Genomic DNA, 17,703 nt, shown 5'->3' on the forward strand with positions numbered 1-17,703 from the left:
TGTCTTAAATCGTTTCATGGATGGTCCACAGTTTCAAAGCACGGCAGCCATACTGTATTGTGTTGGAGAAATATTTAGCCTCTTGCTCCACTACGTTTTTAGAAATCCAGACCTTGTGTGGTACAAATGTGATTGAATTTTAAGGTTTTTCAATTTTCTAGACTAACAGCTATATATTAAGGAGCTTCGGATCTGGTACCAAGTAAAGTTTAAGACAGATGTAAGAAAGCATTTTCTTGTTTTTGTAACTCCGATTAAAGAAAAATTCAGAAATTATAGCATTGCATTATTATTTTCAGATAGCAATTTAATGTAATGTAGTGTTGCTCAAAATTTACTTTCCAAACCTTAAAACAGACAGCTGCAAGACTGTTTATGTACAGTTCAATTATACATTAACAACATTCCAACAGCCTCTGCTCATGGAAATACCATAAACTGAAAGTCAGGCTTATTTTCTTTGTTTACGAGAACAAACTATAGTTGGCAGTGGGTTGCCACAGATATACAGCAGGTAATACATTTTGCTGATAAAATGCTGAGACTGAGATGCAAACCAAGGAATCGCCAGTCCTGAAAGAAAAAAAAAAGTTGAGTTGAGTAGTGGCCTCGATCCTTTTTAATGAAGTTTTTGCGATTTTTAATATTCAGAAGTTATGTAGTCTATCATCAAGTGTATTCAGAGCTGTTGCCTGGACCACTTATGAGTTTATATTGCCAAGAGAAATGACAGTGTGTGCTCTGAGGGCATAAAGACAAAACAGAACTGAAGCAGGGCTCAACAGTGACAGTCAACAGTATGGGGTGCAGGAGAATACGGCAACAAAAAGTAATTTCTCACTGCACGAATATATATTTCCTCTGCATCAAACCAATCTTTTAAATATCCTTTGCTTTTTTCTTATCTTTTACATTTGGTAACCTCTCGCTGGTGTTGACTTGTGTTTGCAGCAGGTTGAAAACAGAAATGATACCCTAGTAGGCGAAATATAAATGCTGTCAGATGTTGAGAGGGAAACAAGCCAGTTTGGTGCCTGTTTGTACTGTTTGTTGTTAATTTCACCTAGGAAATTTAGAGACAAATATCAAAGCTCTCAGCACTGGCCAACTGCCTTTTTCAACTCCAGACATGAGTGACGGCATCTCTTACGTCCAAGTGGAAGGTGTGTGCTTCCTTCTTTTCATATTCAAGAGGATCAAAAAATATACTTACAAAGGTTTTCACAAACTGACGTTTTTTGTCACTTCTGTTTTAGAGATTATGCTCCTCAGTCGAACTTTGAATTCTTTTGTAAATAGCTGTCTGTATCTTGCTGATCTGTATAATCAAAACAAAAGGCAGCCCAGTTCCTTTACTCTTATCATGCAGACAGCTAGCAACCCTGAAGTACTGTAGACAATCCCCTCCACACACGTCCTCAAAAAAAAAAGCGTTTACTAATATAATAGTTGTTAAATGAAAATCAAACATTGCAGCAATTACAGTTTGCCATGTCTGTTCACTGCTGATTATTACAAATCACAGTAGGGGAATAGTAGTTAATAGCAATTACAGCAATGGAAGGAGCAGTTAATTTCTTTTATATCAGTTGTGCTGAAGCCGTCGTTTATCCCACAAGCTCCATGCCTTCTCTTAAGCTTTCACAAATTGTCAATTGGTGCGTTAAAATATCAATAAATGAATTCCAGATATGAATATTAATTAGGTCTTTTTTCAGTTACAATGCAGTAGGAGTTGGAAGTGTCTCTTGACTTTACTTTCGGCCTTTTTACACATGAACCGTTAGCAGCCAGAGACAGCTACAGTACAGTATGTCACTGTTATTAGGGCTGATCAGTGTGGTGTAGCTAACTGACTAGTGGTACAGGTGTATATATGCATGCGTACAGTATGTTTTTGTGAATTCTGTATATACAGTATATGTGAATGTCACTGGTTTCAGAAGTCAGAAGACACAAGTTAAGTAAACTTCCATCTCCTATAGTGTTGTGATTGGATGAAGAGATACTGTATGAATATTTATACCCTTTATTCTGCTGCATTTAACTCCCTCCATAAACTATAAGAGAATAACTTATCTCTACAGTCTGCCTACCTACTTCCAGTAGGTCTGTTTGCATGTTGGGGTTGTGCATCTGTCATTCTGTCCTTATTTAACTAATCCTTCTTGGTAACTATTTGTATTATTTTTAGTACAGATGTTGAGATCATCTGTAATTAAATACTAAAATGCGTTCATACCAAGCCATCTTCACTCTTTCCGGACATGTGTAGAACCTCTGGCGGTGCGCAGGAAAGACGCCTCCTCCAGCCCCGTTTCCTCACTCATGCCTTTCCTGGTGCTCTAGGGCTTAAGGAAAGGGGGCGGCCGGTGTTTGCGGTGGATTAGGAGAAATAATCCTCCCAGTGCCACCGCCCCAGCGTTCGCCTCCGGGATGTGGATTAAGGAAATTTGCCATCACAGGATGGATTAGCTCTTGTCGTACACAGCGAGCGAGATGTACCCTATTCAGGCTGCCTGACAGAGGGAGGGACTGAGCTCGGCAGCAGAGGAAGCCAGCCCAGAGGGGTGAGCGGCTGATTCTTATTGTGCCGTTGCACTCCCCCAGCGTCTGCACGGCCCAGTGCCTGCAAGCCCCTGGGGCCGCGAGGTCAGCCTTCTCCCAGATGAAAAGAGAAGAGAGAAAACACAACGTTTCGGCGGCGAAGCCTTCTTCAGGTGTGAGAAAGACAGGGCAGACGGCAAAGATTAAATAGCACAGAAGAACAAAAGCTGGGAGAGAGGAGAGGCAGAGAGGCAGAGAGGCCACAGGCCATATTTAATCTTTGCTGTCTGCCCTGTCTTTTATAACACTTTTAAAATGCAGTATAACTATTTTGTTATGTGACCTTTTGAAAAGAGGCACTTTCTTTTTTTTCTCCTGAACAGTATCATTAGCTGTCAGAACATTTGTATTCACTGCTGAAAGGTGCAAGCTTATTTTCTGTGGTTGACCATACTGTATGATGTGTGTACTGTATGTATCTTGCTCATCTGTGCAAAGCCGAGGTTCAGATCATTCTTTTTCATGATGTGGTGTGACATCCACAGCTTACACTGTCACTGGGAGACATGCTCCTGCTCATATTTGTGAAAATGCCTGATTTTGCTTGCAAAGCCAATGATTAAGACTATAAACAAGGGCATCCACTGACACTAAATCTTACGACTCTCGGCTCATGGGCTACAAAAAGCCCTCAAACACTTAGGTTCACTCCTGCAAACTTTGCAACTTGAATGAGCTGAGGTCATGAATTTTAAATGAGCGTTCTATTGATGCAACAACTGAACAGCTCAATATCAGGAAGTTGTTATATCAGTGAATCTGATAAATGATTGACACGAACTGAAGGTCATTTCATGCAATTAACACACCTTTACATTATAATGGGATTTCAGTTAGAGTGAAAAATCCTTTGTAAGACAAATGCTGCTTCACAGAGTCCACTAAAAAGGCCCTTTTTGCTTTACATTATTATTAGTTTGGCTGACAGTTTTTTCCAAGGTGACTTACAGTTAAGAGTGGAATCGCAGTATGTAAATTGGAATGTAAAAATGCAGGTTACTGTAAATAAGTAAGAGAGCAATTATAAGTACTGTGTAACAGACTGCAGGATACAGCATAAACTTAAAAACAAATAGGCTCTCAGATAATCATGATACAGTATAGACAAGCACAGCAAATAAGATGCAACCTGCTGCAGCAGTGAAGTAAACAAAGTATGTAGTAGAAGAAAGTGTTCTGCAGTGAGCTTGTGTTCTGATCTGCTCCAGTGAGTCCTTCTCAAAGAGTACAGTGCTGCTTATGAAGATATGCAAGTGTGAGATGTAAACTAATATACATACAGTATATAAGGTTAACAAAATACATTTTCCTCAGCTAACAGCACAAGCAAGAAGCTTAATTCATTGGGATCTTCTTCAAGAGCTGAATGGGATGACTTCGTCCTTTTTTGGGCTTTAATTTCCAGAAATATCTAGGCTAGCTAGTTCTACAGTAAAAGCAATAAGGTTCTACAAAGTTAATGCTCAGCAAGAATGGGAAAAACTATTGGAAATGGAGCCTCCACCTGCCCCACTTCCATATTCCATGAATACTTATATTTAAGGGTGGGGCTGTGTATAATTAAGTTACACTGAAACAAAGGCCTATATTTGCCAAGAAAAGACAAAGCATTAGAGGTCAGGCTTGAAAGTGTCAGGAAACCTGTGAAAGTATTACCCGGGCTGAGCAAAATACAGATGTTTCCAGATAATTATATATTTTTCTTCACAGCCACATCTCGGTTCAAAGAGGACTTATCAGCTGCACAACTGGGCGCTGGTGTGTCTGTCATCTTACAGCTTTTAAGTATAAAAAAAATGCTGTTGAATTGGTTCAAGCTCCTCAGTGATAAAAGGTGTCCAGAACCTTGTTCAGGCTTCACACAAGGTTTTACTGATTCGTTTAGTGACTTCAATGATGAGAATTAATGAAGCTCTCCCCCCGTTCCTTACCATTGGCCTTAGGAATTCCATTCTATGGGCTTCAGGTACTTGCTTGTGGCTTAAAGACTAGAGGGTTTCAAGGTTTGAGGGAGTGTGGAACTGGCTAGCCAGGATACCCATGTTGTTGAAGCTGATACCCTGGCTTCTATCAAAACATGGCTGGGTGAGATCCTCAGCTTAATTACAGTAGTTACTAACTACCAAAATATTAAAATGGGCCAATTGCGAACCTTTCTGATATTATTACATTTTCAGTGTGAGGTGAGGTGATCATGAAGTTTCACTGGGGGCAGATCGCCCCCACGCTTCATTAAAATGTTTAAACAGTTTAACAACTGAGTTTAACAAAGTGAAGCACACAGCAGACACACTGCTGAAGTTTTCTTACAGGTAATTTCAGTCCGAAGAGTTTCGTTCACAGCTCTCATCAGCATCAACATATATGATCCACATTTTCATTGCCCACATGGAAGATGAAGGCAGAGGAATAAATTAATACAAAGAAGACACCAGCTTTTAACTCCTCTGGATAAGAGACCAGGAAAAAAGAAATTATTGTATTAATAAAGGTACACTATTTTAGGAAAGGAGTCATTACCACATTGCCTTTATTGTTAACTTAGCCACTATGTAAATTACCTTTTACTGCCTACTGTGCTTCTTATGTGGCACAGCATACATAGACATTTTTTTTAATGTCAATAATACATCAATAAACTCTTGCTAATATTTTACAAGCAGGCCTAGAAATTTGCTCTCATATGCACATTTTCTACATCAAAGTTCACGATCTGGCACTGCTAATCTGGAATTAAAATGAAAAGGGTGACCTTGTCGAAATTAATAAGTCAGTGCAGAAATGCTCTTTCAACATGTAAAAAGGTTATAGAAAGGTTATCCTTCATCCTAGTCGCCTCCTTCTCCGTGGATCTGAGTGATTCCTGAGACACTTTTGCTGAAAAAGCTCAACCCCTTGCAACAGTGTTAAAAACAAAGTGCCAGGCTGAGTCTGAAGACGTTCAGGCTGCTGTGTGCTGATCTGCAGCCGTCAGCTGTGAGCTCTTCTGACAGAAGCAAGATTAATGCCGGGAAGCTCAATTATAAATGTGCACACCCAGTATGGCAGGAACAGGGTCATTCATTGTCTTAATGGGAATTTCATTGACATGCCGTAAATGTGCACAATGTCATTCATATAGTACATCAGCACTTTCAGATGATGTACCATGAAAGGCACTATATAAAATAATTATTATTATTGCTGGATGTGTGTGTGTAGTTAAATGCAAATATGTTGCTTTTTAGTGGTAAAAGTATGGAGCGCTGTTTCGTATGCATGATTTACAACATTTTATTTTACTCATTTGTGAAATAGGTGATTGACCTCCCATGTAGGAAAAATAGTGTAAACAATGCGACAGTTTAATTTAAAAGAGCTGCAAATACTCTAAGTAAACCATACAGTAGTGCAGCATAAATGCTGTGTGGACACCAGGGACTCCCAGCTTGTAGCCTAAAATGATCAGTTTTCAGAAGCCAGGAAAGTGTTCTTGCTAATTTTTCTGCTCATACCTGCCCCCGTATGGAGACTAGGGATGCTGTGATGTAGGAGGTGCCATTCTTTGAATGAGACCTCAAACACATGATTACTTTGGTCATCAAAGGTTCCCTTAACCATCCTGAAGAGTTTCAATATGGGTTTGCACAGTGTCCAACCTGAAGTTGATCTTTCTCGCGTCTCCACCTGATTGATTGTGAGGCTGCAGTGAAATTCTTCTTCTTCATCTTCTTCAAAATTAATTTTGAGGTTTGAATGATCAGCCAGTCAAATATGGTGGCTGCCAATTCAGAGAAGAAGTTTTTTAGAAGGCAAATCTGTTGTAAAGTCTAATCAAGGCCTCTCCAGATACAAAGAGAAGGTAAGGCCTTTAATTCTCCATCAGAATTCACGCAGGTTTAGGACAGAATGTGCTGGAATCCTTTTAAAGTGCTGCAGTATGTACGTCAAGGATTTGTTATTAATTAGAACAACTTATATGAAACAACAACAATAATAATAATGATGATGATGATTGATGTATAGTAAAATACTTGGGAGTGTGATACAATCTCATGTGAAATAAGAGTAATGCTCATTACTTAATTTAAGAAAAGTTATGAGACATTGAGGAAGTAGGATTTTTATCGCAAACTGTTGAGGAACTGTTTTTTTTTCTCTTTGCCAGATAGTTCTGGCAGGAGTGCTCATTCCTGATTGATCTGACCTGGTCAGAGAAAAGCCATCTTAAACAAACTCAGATTAAGGAAATTGATTATACAGATCTCAAGTCCTGAAGTTTTTTTTTTCTCCTGAGAAATTAACCTCATTCGGAATCACACTTTGGAAGCCCAAATTATTCTAATTTCTGATTCCATACAAGTTTAACCTCTTGCAAGAGGAATGGAAAAGTTCTAACATAAAGTCAGTGAATGTGAATATATCCCACACAAGGCATTTTCATATCCTACTATGCTGCATGAGTTCCTAGCACTGTTTCCTTGGACACATGTCCATCTGTTTGGCCTTTATGTCATTTAAGGTACTGTCCCTGGGTGCCCAAAGAGTTAATACTATATGTGCTGTTCTGTAGTGAGCAGTAGAATAATGTTCTGCATATACGAGCGGAAAACAAGCTCACCTACTGTATGGTTCACTCAGTACTCGGCGGACTACGGTTAACTTGGCCCGGGTAATCACTGAGCAGGTGACTTGATTACATTGAAATCAGGCAGAAAATGTCCTCTTCTGGCCACTCAAGTGAATCAGTCAAATTATCGAGTGGCAAAACTAATTCTGTGCCTTGGGCCACTGGAGCTGCCACTTCCTATAAGTCAGACCTTCACTCAGTGAAAAATTGTTTTTATTTTATTCTCTGTTTCATTTATTATGGCTATTCGAGCTAATCCATGCAGTAAACTGAAGCCAGTCAGGCTGTCAGTATTGTTTCAGTCCTCTGGCTCCTAACCTATAGACGGTTTCCACAGGGAACAGGTCTTCTTTTCTTTCTCATATCATTCTGGACGGTGAGAAGACTGGTTTCTGAAACGGGGCATGCAAATGCCTCTTTCATCAATCATATTAAAATTGTTCCACTGGACTTCGTGCTGCCTTCTGCTCGCATGAAGGCTAGTCTGGCGTCCGTGTGGAACATCCTCTGCTTGGCGTGGAAAAGTTTTATAAATTGTGTGTGCTTATCAGAAAGAAAAGATGGGAATAAGAGAAGAATCTTGTTCTGATACATTCGGAGAGATGTTGTAATGTGCAGTTTTGGCAGTTGCTATGTGTTTAGAATAAAGGTACAAAAAGACCAGTAAGCCTGTCGTGCTTGTTTGATTGCATTTGATTTAGTTGATCCATGTACAGTACCTCATCTAGCCATTTCATCATTATACAGCATTGCCATTACCAGCATATTACCAATATTATACAAGCATTCTGTATATCATACTGTATATTCCAGATTTTATAAACAGACGTTACCACCTGAGACTGAATAAGAAAATCATGGAATCTGTTTCTGCAATATGGCTCGGTCACTTTTTCCAGGCCCTGATCACCCTTTTCATATGAAGAAGTGCTTCCTATTTTCAGTCATAAATTCCTCTTAGTTTTCCCTTTATGTCCTCCTATGTGTTCCAAGTGTTAAGATGCCACAAATAATCTCAGCAATGTCAGCAAAAGAAGGCAGAAACATGTCTAAAGGATTTTTTTTCTCTTTAAGCTCCCGGCTGAAACCGAAGTTGCTTGAACAGTTTTTCTCAGCTATATTTGGAACTGATTTTGAAAATTGAGCATTTCTTATTGTGATCTGAATTATATTGATTACTTCTTATGTTTCTGAGTCTGGGCAATAGGATGTTTAAGTATCCCTGTTATTTGGAAGTCCATTTTCTTCATCATCAGTGTGTTGGGGACTCAGAACCAGTAGGTATTTTTACATAACAAACCTTTATATGACCTTTGATGAGCAGTACGGCCTTTAGTCTGTGTTATGTGCATTGTCATAGATACTATCTTACATCGTTGTGAGTTGTTTAAAAAGAACAGTAGAATATAGGTGCTTTTCCCATTTTTTTAAAAAGTGAGGAAAGAGAATGTGGGGCAACACTGGATGTACTGTATATTAGGCAGAAGCTCAGAGTTAATATATTTTGAATGCAGCTGGTGGTCTAACTCCAGTAAAAAATAGGAGTCCCCTTGGAATATCAGGTGGTCTGTTTTAATGACCCATATACTCAATGTAGCTTTGAAGCCAGTATAAAGTAGCCCTTTGTTCTTCGGTAGTTCTTATTAAAGATTTTAATAAGGTGGTCAACAATTGGTATGGTAAACAGATAGTAACAAAGTTCATAGTAAAAAATGTTTTTAAAATGTATTTAACTGGTCCCACTGAGATGAAGCTGGAATTTACATGGGGAAGAAGGAGGAGGAACAAGAAATAGACTTTAATCATAATTAGGGTGATGAAACCTTAGCTGTTCCAGATTATATAAACCATTACATATATTATTTATTCCAGGTTATACAGTGCCTTGCGAAAGTATTCGGCCCCCTTGAACTTTTCAACCTTTTGCCACATTTCAGGCTTCAAACATAAAGATATAAATTTTTTATTTTATGTGAAGAATCACCAACAAGTGGGACACAATTGTGAAGTGGAACGAAATCTATTGGATTTTTGAAACTTTTTTAACTAATAAAAAAATGAAAAGTGGGGCGTGCAAAATTATTCGGCCCCTTTACTTTCAGTGCAGCAAACTCACTCCAGAAGTTCAGCGAGGATCTCTGAATGATCCAATGTTGTCCTAAATGACTGATGGTGATAAATAGAATCCACCTGTGTGTAATCAAGTCTCTGTATAAATGCACCTGCTCTGTGATAGTCTCAAGGTTCTGTTGAAAGCGCAGAGAGCATCATGAAGACCAAGGAACACACCAGGCAGGTCCGTAATACTGTTGTGGAGAAGTTTAAAGCCGGATTTGGATACAAAAAGATTTCCCAAGCTTCAAACATCCCAAGGAGCACTGTGCAAGCGATCATCTTGAAATGGAAGGAGTATCAGACCACTGCAAATCTACCAAGACCTGGCCGTCCCTCTAAACTTTCAGCTCAGACAAGGAGAAGACTGATCAGAGATGCAGCCAAGAGGCCCATGATCACTCTGGATGAACTGCAGAGAACTACAGCTGAGGTGGGAGAGTCTGTCCATAGGACAACAATCAGTCTTACACTGCACAAATCTGGCCTTTATGGAAGAGTGGCAAGAAGAAAGCCATTTCTCAAAGATATCCATAAAAAGTCTCATCTAAAGTTTGCCACAAGCCACCTGGGAGACACCCCAAACATGTGGAAGAAGGTGCTCTGGTCAGATGAAACCAAAATCGAACTTTTTGGCCACAATGCAAAACGATATGTTTGGCGTAAAAGCAACACAGCTCATCACCCTCAACACACCATCCCCACTGTCAAACATGGTGGTGGCAGCATCATGGTTTGGGCCTGCTTTTCTTCAGCAGGGACAGGGAAGATGGTTAAAATTGAGGGGAAGATGGATGCAGCCAAATACAGGACCATTCTGGATGAAAACCTGTTGGAGTCTGCAAAAGACCTGAAACTGGGACGGAGATTTATCTTCCAACAAGACAATGATCCCAAACATACAGCAAAATCTACAAAGGAATGGTTCACAAATAAACGTATCCAGGTGTTTGAATGGCCAAGTCAAAGTCCAGACCTGAATCCAATCGAGAATCTGTGGAAAGAACTGAAAACTGCTGTTCACAAACGCTCTCCATCCAACCTCACTGAGCTCGAGCTGTTTTGCAAGGAAGAATGGGCAAGAATTTCAGTCTCTCGATGTGCAAAACTGATAGAGACATACCCCAAGCGACTTGCAGCTGTAATCGCAGCAAAAGGTGGCTCTACAAAGTATTAACGCAAGGGGGCCGAATAATTTTGCACGCCCCACTTTTCATTTTTTTATTAGTTAAAAAAGTTTCAAAAATCCAATAGATTTCGTTCCACTTCACAATTGTGTCCCACTTGTTGGTGATTCTTCACATAAAATAAAAAATTTATATCTTTATGTTTGAAGCCTGAAATGTGGCAAAAGGTTGAAAAGTTCAAGGGGGCCGAATACTTTCGCAAGGCACTGTATATTTCATATTAGGCCTTGATTTGCAGTTCATATAAACTGATTTTGGTTTTACCAAAAAAATCCATCCGTGGATGACACATAGTCTTTAATGTCCATGTCATGGAGCGACCCTCTATCTGAAAGCTAATCTTCTTCTGCACAGTACTTCTTAACACAATACTGGAAATCCACCTTTACCAAAGGTAAACTATATTTTGTCTATTGGGTATTATGAACAGGGGAGCACATAGAGCAAAGAGGAGTACATGCTAAGAGCTGTGTCTGTTAACAAGTCCTCAGAGTGTTTGGCAATCATCTTTGAAAGTGCTGTGCCTCATTCGGAGCCCAGGCTGAGCCCTACACTACAGACTTTGCCAGTTTGATTCTGTGCTTTGTCAGAACCCCCAGAATTCCCTCAGCATCAGCTTGTCATGCTACAGCGACCGCCTGGAAGCTTGCAGTATACCATAGTTAGTGAAAGCTGCGTTTCTGTTCTTATTCATGCTGGTGTAACAGGCCTCAGTGCAGCATGTTACCAAAGTAACTTCACCCTGCACCCCCTGTGAAACCTTTAGAAAACACAATGTAGAAGTGTGTCACTACAGAAGTCCCAGTCTTTTGACATGGTGGAATTATTTGCAGTCTAGGAAGTGGCGCTGTGCATGAACGGAGCTTACGAGTGACCAGGATTGAATCCTGCCGGGGGCAGACCAGAGCTGTGGTTGTCACTCACTAAGCTGCACGCACCAAGGGACTCTCGGTATGAGTAAGAAGGGGATGAGTCCATCAGCATTGCATTTTCTGTTATGAAGGTCATCAAGGAAAAGCTGAATGAACAATTGGTGTCCCTGAATAGGGGTGAGAGGGATATAAAATATTTCACTGTCTGGCACTGTCTGAAAAAAACAATCCCTCAGTACTGTCCCCCGCAAAATGGAACTACGTACATGTAAACGTCCTGGGAGTAAGAAGCTAGCTGTTTTCTTTATGGGGAATCGATTGTGTACATAAGCAATGCAGCTGTGTAAAAACCTGGGTATAAATTAGTGGATTTGAACCTCGTATTATTTATTGTTGCTGCGTTCTACAGATTTTCTGACTGAAGTATGAGATGTTTCAGAAGGTAGTGGGGGGGGGGACGTTAATGCTGCTTATTTCGAGGTGCGCAGCAACAGGAGTCTCGGGAGAGCTCAGCTGCATCCCCTCTGACAGCTCTGCAGCCGAGCACTTGTTAATCCCCAAGCATTGACGGCAGAGGCCTGCAGAAATTGGGCCAACCACCGTTACAAATAGCTGGTGCCCATGAAACAGTAATCACCGGCTTCCAGTCTATTATTAGATTAACTTCACAGGGATGGCTTCTCCTCTCCTGTGACTTGATGCATAAATGACATGTTTTACCCTCCAATAAATCTAATAGCAGTGCAGCTCTGACATGATGTTCCTACCTCTTGGTCCCCTGACAGATTACTCTTGATTGCAGCAGGAGCTTGCAGCATATCGGGCAGAAAGAAAAAAGAAACCTTTGAGTATTTAAAATGCTGATACAAGTTTGCCGGGTAAATGTCACTTCCTCGATTAGAGGCAGAACAGATATCAGAGATGAGGTGGTTTGAGTTGCTTGTCAGCGCAGATATAAAACGAAGCCACCTGTACAGAAAAGAGAGCAGTGTGCGTGTTTTTAAAATGGGCAGGTGGGGGTCTGTTAACTGAATAGGCAAAGCAGCTGCAGGAATAAAACCCTTGAGATCAACCCAGCATGACTGGGCGAGTGTCTGTTGTGCAACAGTGCAGGTTCTTTTTCGACTTTGCCACGTATTCTACCTGAATATGGGACTCTGTCTCAACCTCAGCTGTAGCGGATGTGGAAGTTTGTTTGTCTGTGATGCTCGGGTAGCTGTTCACTCACAACCCAGTTTCTTGGAAGAAGACATAAAAACAGATTGTTCATAATATTGAATAACAATTCTACTGGATCAGGGCACTAATTATAAATAGAAGATCTGGACGCACTTCGTGTTCTTGGATTGTGTACTTCATCAGAGAGACTCACTTGGTTGTGTTTGGACTTTGCCAGAAAACTGATTAAATGTAACTTTAGGGACTGGCTACCCCCTTTTAGGGAGGAGATTACTGGTTGCCATACTAGGAATTCAAATAAATTGGTTATCCCAAGATGTCAGATGGAGAGAAATAGGCATTCACCAATCCCCATTATTTATTGTAACAACAATGTAATTCAGTGTTCTTAATGACTGGTGTTTTTAAGAACCTGTAAAAGTGCTGAATAAACAAACAATTACAGTAACACAGAATTCAACTAAGATGTGTCAAAAGCACAAGAAATCCTGATATATTTAATGTTATTTTTGTATTTTGTGAATAGAGAGAATCCGCATTCATGAGTGCATTACAAACCACAATAAAAGTAAAATGTGCACAGTAACTTGTAAAACCTCCAATTTAGATGACAAAATAGACTAAATTTTCAGGTATGCACAACGCCATATTCTGTGATTCAGAACAAAGCAAACTTCCAGTGACATGAATACATCTCTTTTAATTCAATAGAAATATTACTCTCAACTTCAAGATAGTTTTGCCAATAAATGGAACTTGCTTGTTAACTCTGCATACAAATCACATTGGAAACTTTCTGCAGTGAAATATTTGCTGCACATCTTGTTCTTAATTTGCTCGTATATTGCATTTCATTAGTCATTACAGTAACTAGTAGCAGGAAGGGCCACATCACAATCCATGAGAACTCTCACTCTCATCCGTGTTGAGACCAGGGGTTTGCAACAACATGGACACTTCTAGTATTTTCACATCACAAGCACATGATTTTGTGCTTAATTTAAAATTTCTCATTTTTTTCTATGCCATCAATGAATTAATTTTGTTACTGAGATTTAATAACGGATCTGAGGAATTGAGACTGCAGTTCCCCTTCAGGGACCATAAAGAGTAATGTGAAATTGTGCACTTAAAAATTGTGCAGTTTACAGAAAAGTGAACTTCTCATTTCAGGAGGGTATACAGTGCCTTGCGAAAGTATTCGGCCCCCTTGAACTTTTCAACCTTTTGCCACATTTCAGGCTTCAAACATAAAGATATAAATTTTTTATTTTATGTGAAGAATCACCAACAAGTGGGACACAATTGTGAAGTGGAACGAAATCTATTGGATTTTTGAAACTTTTTTAACTAATAAAAAAATGAAAAGTGGGGCGTGCAAAATTATTCGGCCCCTTTACTTTCAGTGCAGCAAACTCACTCCAGAAGTTCAGCGAGGATCTCTGAATGATCCAATGTTGTCCTAAATGACTGATGGTGATAAATAGAATCCACCTGTGTGTAATCAAGTCTCTGTATAAATGCACCTGCTCTGTGATAGTCTCAAGGTTCTGTTGAAAGCGCAGAGAGCATCATGAAGACCAAGGAACACACCAGGCAGGTCCGTAATACTGTTGTGGAGAAGTTTAAAGCCGGATTTGGATACAAAAAGATTTCCCAAGCTTCAAACATCCCAAGGAGCACTGTGCAAGCGATCATCTTGAAATGGAAGGAGTATCAGACCACTGCAAATCTACCAAGACCTGGCCGTCCCTCTAAACTTTCAGCTCAGACAAGGAGAAGACTGATCAGAGATGCAGCCAAGAGGCCCATGATCACTCTGGATGAACTGCAGAGAACTACAGCTGAGGTGGGAGAGTCTGTCCATAGGACAACAATCAGTCTTACACTGCACAAATCTGGCCTTTATGGAAGAGTGGCAAGAAGAAAGCCATTTCTCAAAGATATCCATAAAAAGTCTCGTCTAAAGTTTGCCACAAGCCACCTGGGAGACACCCCAAACATGTGGAAGAAGGTGCTCTGGTCAGATGAAACCAAAATCGAACTTTTTGGCCACAATGCAAAACGATATGTTTGGCGTAAAAGCAACACAGCTCATCACCCTCAACACACCATCCCCACTGTCAAACATGGTGGTGGCAGCATCATGGTTTGGGCCTGCTTTTCTTCAGCAGGGACAGGGAAGATGGTTAAAATTGAGGGGAAGATGGATGCAGCCAAATACAGGACCATTCTGGATGAAAACCTGTTGGAGTCTGCAAAAGACCTGAAACTGGGACGGAGATTTATCTTCCAACAAGACAATGATCCCAAACATACAGCAAAATCTACAAAGGAATGGTTCACAAATAAACGTATCCAGGTGTTTGAATGGCCAAGTCAAAGTCCAGACCTGAATCCAATCGAGAATCTGTGGAAAGAGCTGAAAACTGCTGTTCACAAACGCTCTCCATCCAACCTCACTGAGCTCGAGCTGTTTTGCAAGGAAGAATGGGCAAGAATTTCAGTCTCTCGATGTGCAAAACTGATAGAGACATACCCCAAGCGACTTGCAGCTGTAATCGCAGCAAAAGGTGGCTCTACAAAGTATTAACGCAAGGGGGCCGAATAATTTTGCACGCCCCACTTTTCATTTTTTTATTAGTTAAAAAAGTTTCAAAAATCCAATAGATTTCGTTCCACTTCACAATTGTGTCCCACTTGTTGGTGATTCTTCACATAAAATAAAAAAATTATATCTTTATGTTTGAAGCCTGAAATGTGGCAAAAGGTTGAAAAGTTCAAGGGGGCCGAATACTTTCGCAAGGCACTGTATACATTGATGTGTAAAAGTAGGAATTGAGAATGATAGAAACAAACAGGCTTTCGTGTGGATATCTTTGTTCAGTTGTCAGTGCATTCTCCAGCATGTTGCTCAGCTCAGGCAAGCATGGTGAACTGCATAAGTTCAAAGGGACTGTTTTCTGAAGACAAAGCCTTTTAGAAATTTAACGAAAGAAGAAACTCTTTATTCTCCTACCTGTCAAAGTGTTTTAGTGTACTGCCTGTTTGGTCCCTGTCTAACAGTTCATTTACAGTGTAAAATAAAGTGTCAAACTTGCGTTAAAAATGTGGGAAGTGAGAGGAGCTACATAATGAATGCCACTTACAATAAACTGTCATTGTAACATACTGTATTGTAATACAGAAATCTACCCAAATTACTTTCATTTATATCTAAAATACCATTCTGTCACTCCATAAATAAGTAACTGTTCAAAAGTGTTCAAAGTACTGTTCACTGTGCAAATACTCTTGGAAGAGTCTTTGTATTCATCAGAAAATGTAAAAACAGGCAACTCTTTTTTTAATGTAAATTTTATTACGACATAAGAGGACATGAATGCCCGTGGTAGGTGACCTTAATTGGTAGTTCCTTAAAAGAATACTTCTTGCATTAAAGCACAACACAAGACAGTGTTTTACGATTTTTAATTGATTTCTTCCAAAACGGCTACAGCACAACGACAGAAGTGAGCAAAGCCCAAGAGAAGAGATGGCTGAAATATTTAAGTTTCTTACTCTTTTTCTCGTGTTCCTCTTTTTCCCAAACTAGATATATTCTAACAATCCCTCTGCTGTGCCTCATCGCCAAAGGGTCAGTGCCAGGCATAATGGCTGTCTAGTTTGGAGTTGAATCCTTGAGACATTTTTCAATACAAATGATTTGAAAAGATGGTTTGAAAAGAAATAGGAGGCCAGGCTGCCATCTTGGTTCATGTTGTAGCACCTTTGTTCTTTTTATGCCTGGAAGAGCGTTCAAGGAGAATGCAAAGAGGTTTTATTCCACAAGGCTTCATCTACTATGAGTCCCGCCCATACACTATAATGGTAAAACTTGAGTGCAAATGATACTATGGCTACTTTTAGATAATATGGTAAGTATATTGCCACCTCTTTCCTTTAAGTGAAGCAGTGAAATGAAGCAAAGCCTACTGGGCAAGTAAATACAGTAGGTGGCCTGAAATTAAGTCCTTCGATGTTGGTAACTTTTAATGTGCCATTAAAATACATGGCCAGAATTCGCAAATTAATATTAATATTAAAGCAATTAGTATTGCTTTCCTGATTTTGTTTTCTTACTTATTAGTATAACCTAGTGCCTGCAGCTACAATTTCGTCATGAAGTACCGAAAGTAAATCGATATGTCTCAGTTAATTAAAAAACAGCTAAGGCCTGCAAAAGCGAAACTCCATCATTTACAAGGTTTTGGCTCTAAACGCGTTACGCTTTGCCCATTTATGACATTTTATTTCTGCTCTCTTTGTGGGTGTTCAGATGTGCTGATTTATTTTAGAAGATACAGTTAGATTCTTTATAAACAAGAGGAGGCTTTTAGGTCTATTTAGCCTGTTTGGTAGTTAGTTGTTAGATACAACATGGCAGCTTATGTTGTTCTATACTCCCATGACCCTTTGGGTAAAGAAGTCCCTTTTTGTTCCTGTTTTAAATTCACTTCCTTATAGGTTTTTGTTTGATTGTCATTCTTCTTTTTTTAATGAAACATCGCAGCAGGTTTCTTGAAATAAAGCAGATGTGTAAAGACTGTATATCTATAGGAAGTACAGCAACAGACTCTGGGGGTATCAATGCTTTTGACTTAAACACAAAACACCCTCCCTGAAAATGAGAAACAATCTTTAAGTTAGTTGAATGTTGTAGAACTCAAACTACTGTCAAAAAAGGTTATTGATTCAATGCATGTGGCACACTAGACAAGAGAGCTATTCCTAAAAAAGTTGAAGAGAAATGGAATTCAGCTATCTTACCCCACGGAAACAGTAGGCAGGGTGTGTAACTCCTCTACGTTAATGAAGAGGTTCTCCCCATTGAAAAACATCGTGTGAAGGGTTTTTTGAAAATGGCCTGACAAGCCCAAAGGTTACCGTTGGATATTGAAATCCTAAAAAGTATCCACCTACATTTTTGTTTTACTGTGGCTGTATGGAATCATAAGCTGGACATTTTCTGTTTGCATTTGGAGAATTTTATTGGCCTGTAGAACAGGGAATTTGGGTGAGCAGCGATAAAGGCATTGCTGTGTGAAACGTGAAGGACAGTGAAATGCCGGCATGCAAGAACGGCCACTTTATTTCG

At 39.8% G+C, this 17,703-nt stretch overlaps 1 protein-coding gene and 1 long non-coding RNA gene across 5 annotated transcripts in view; one reads left to right on the forward strand and one right to left on the reverse strand.

Annotated features, from left to right (window-relative positions):
• Nucleotides 1-17,703, forward strand: part of dacha (dachshund a) — a 231,922-nt gene that overhangs the window by 111,653 nt on the left and 102,566 nt on the right. The gene's annotated exons all lie outside the window — the stretch shown is intronic.
• LOC148653752 (uncharacterized) lies at nucleotides 282-2,502 on the reverse strand. Its single transcript, XR_015941744.1, has 3 exons — nucleotides 2,243-2,502; nucleotides 1,214-1,318; nucleotides 282-573 (listed from the first exon to the last, which is right to left on the reverse strand). It is a non-coding gene; the product is annotated as an uncharacterized LOC148653752 (long non-coding RNA).

The sequence above is a fragment of the Lepisosteus platostomus genome, chromosome 10, assembly GCF_059453375.1.
Source record: "Lepisosteus platostomus isolate fLepPlt1 chromosome 10, fLepPlt1.hap1, whole genome shotgun sequence".
Lineage (NCBI taxonomy): Eukaryota > Metazoa > Chordata > Actinopteri > Semionotiformes > Lepisosteidae > Lepisosteus > Lepisosteus platostomus.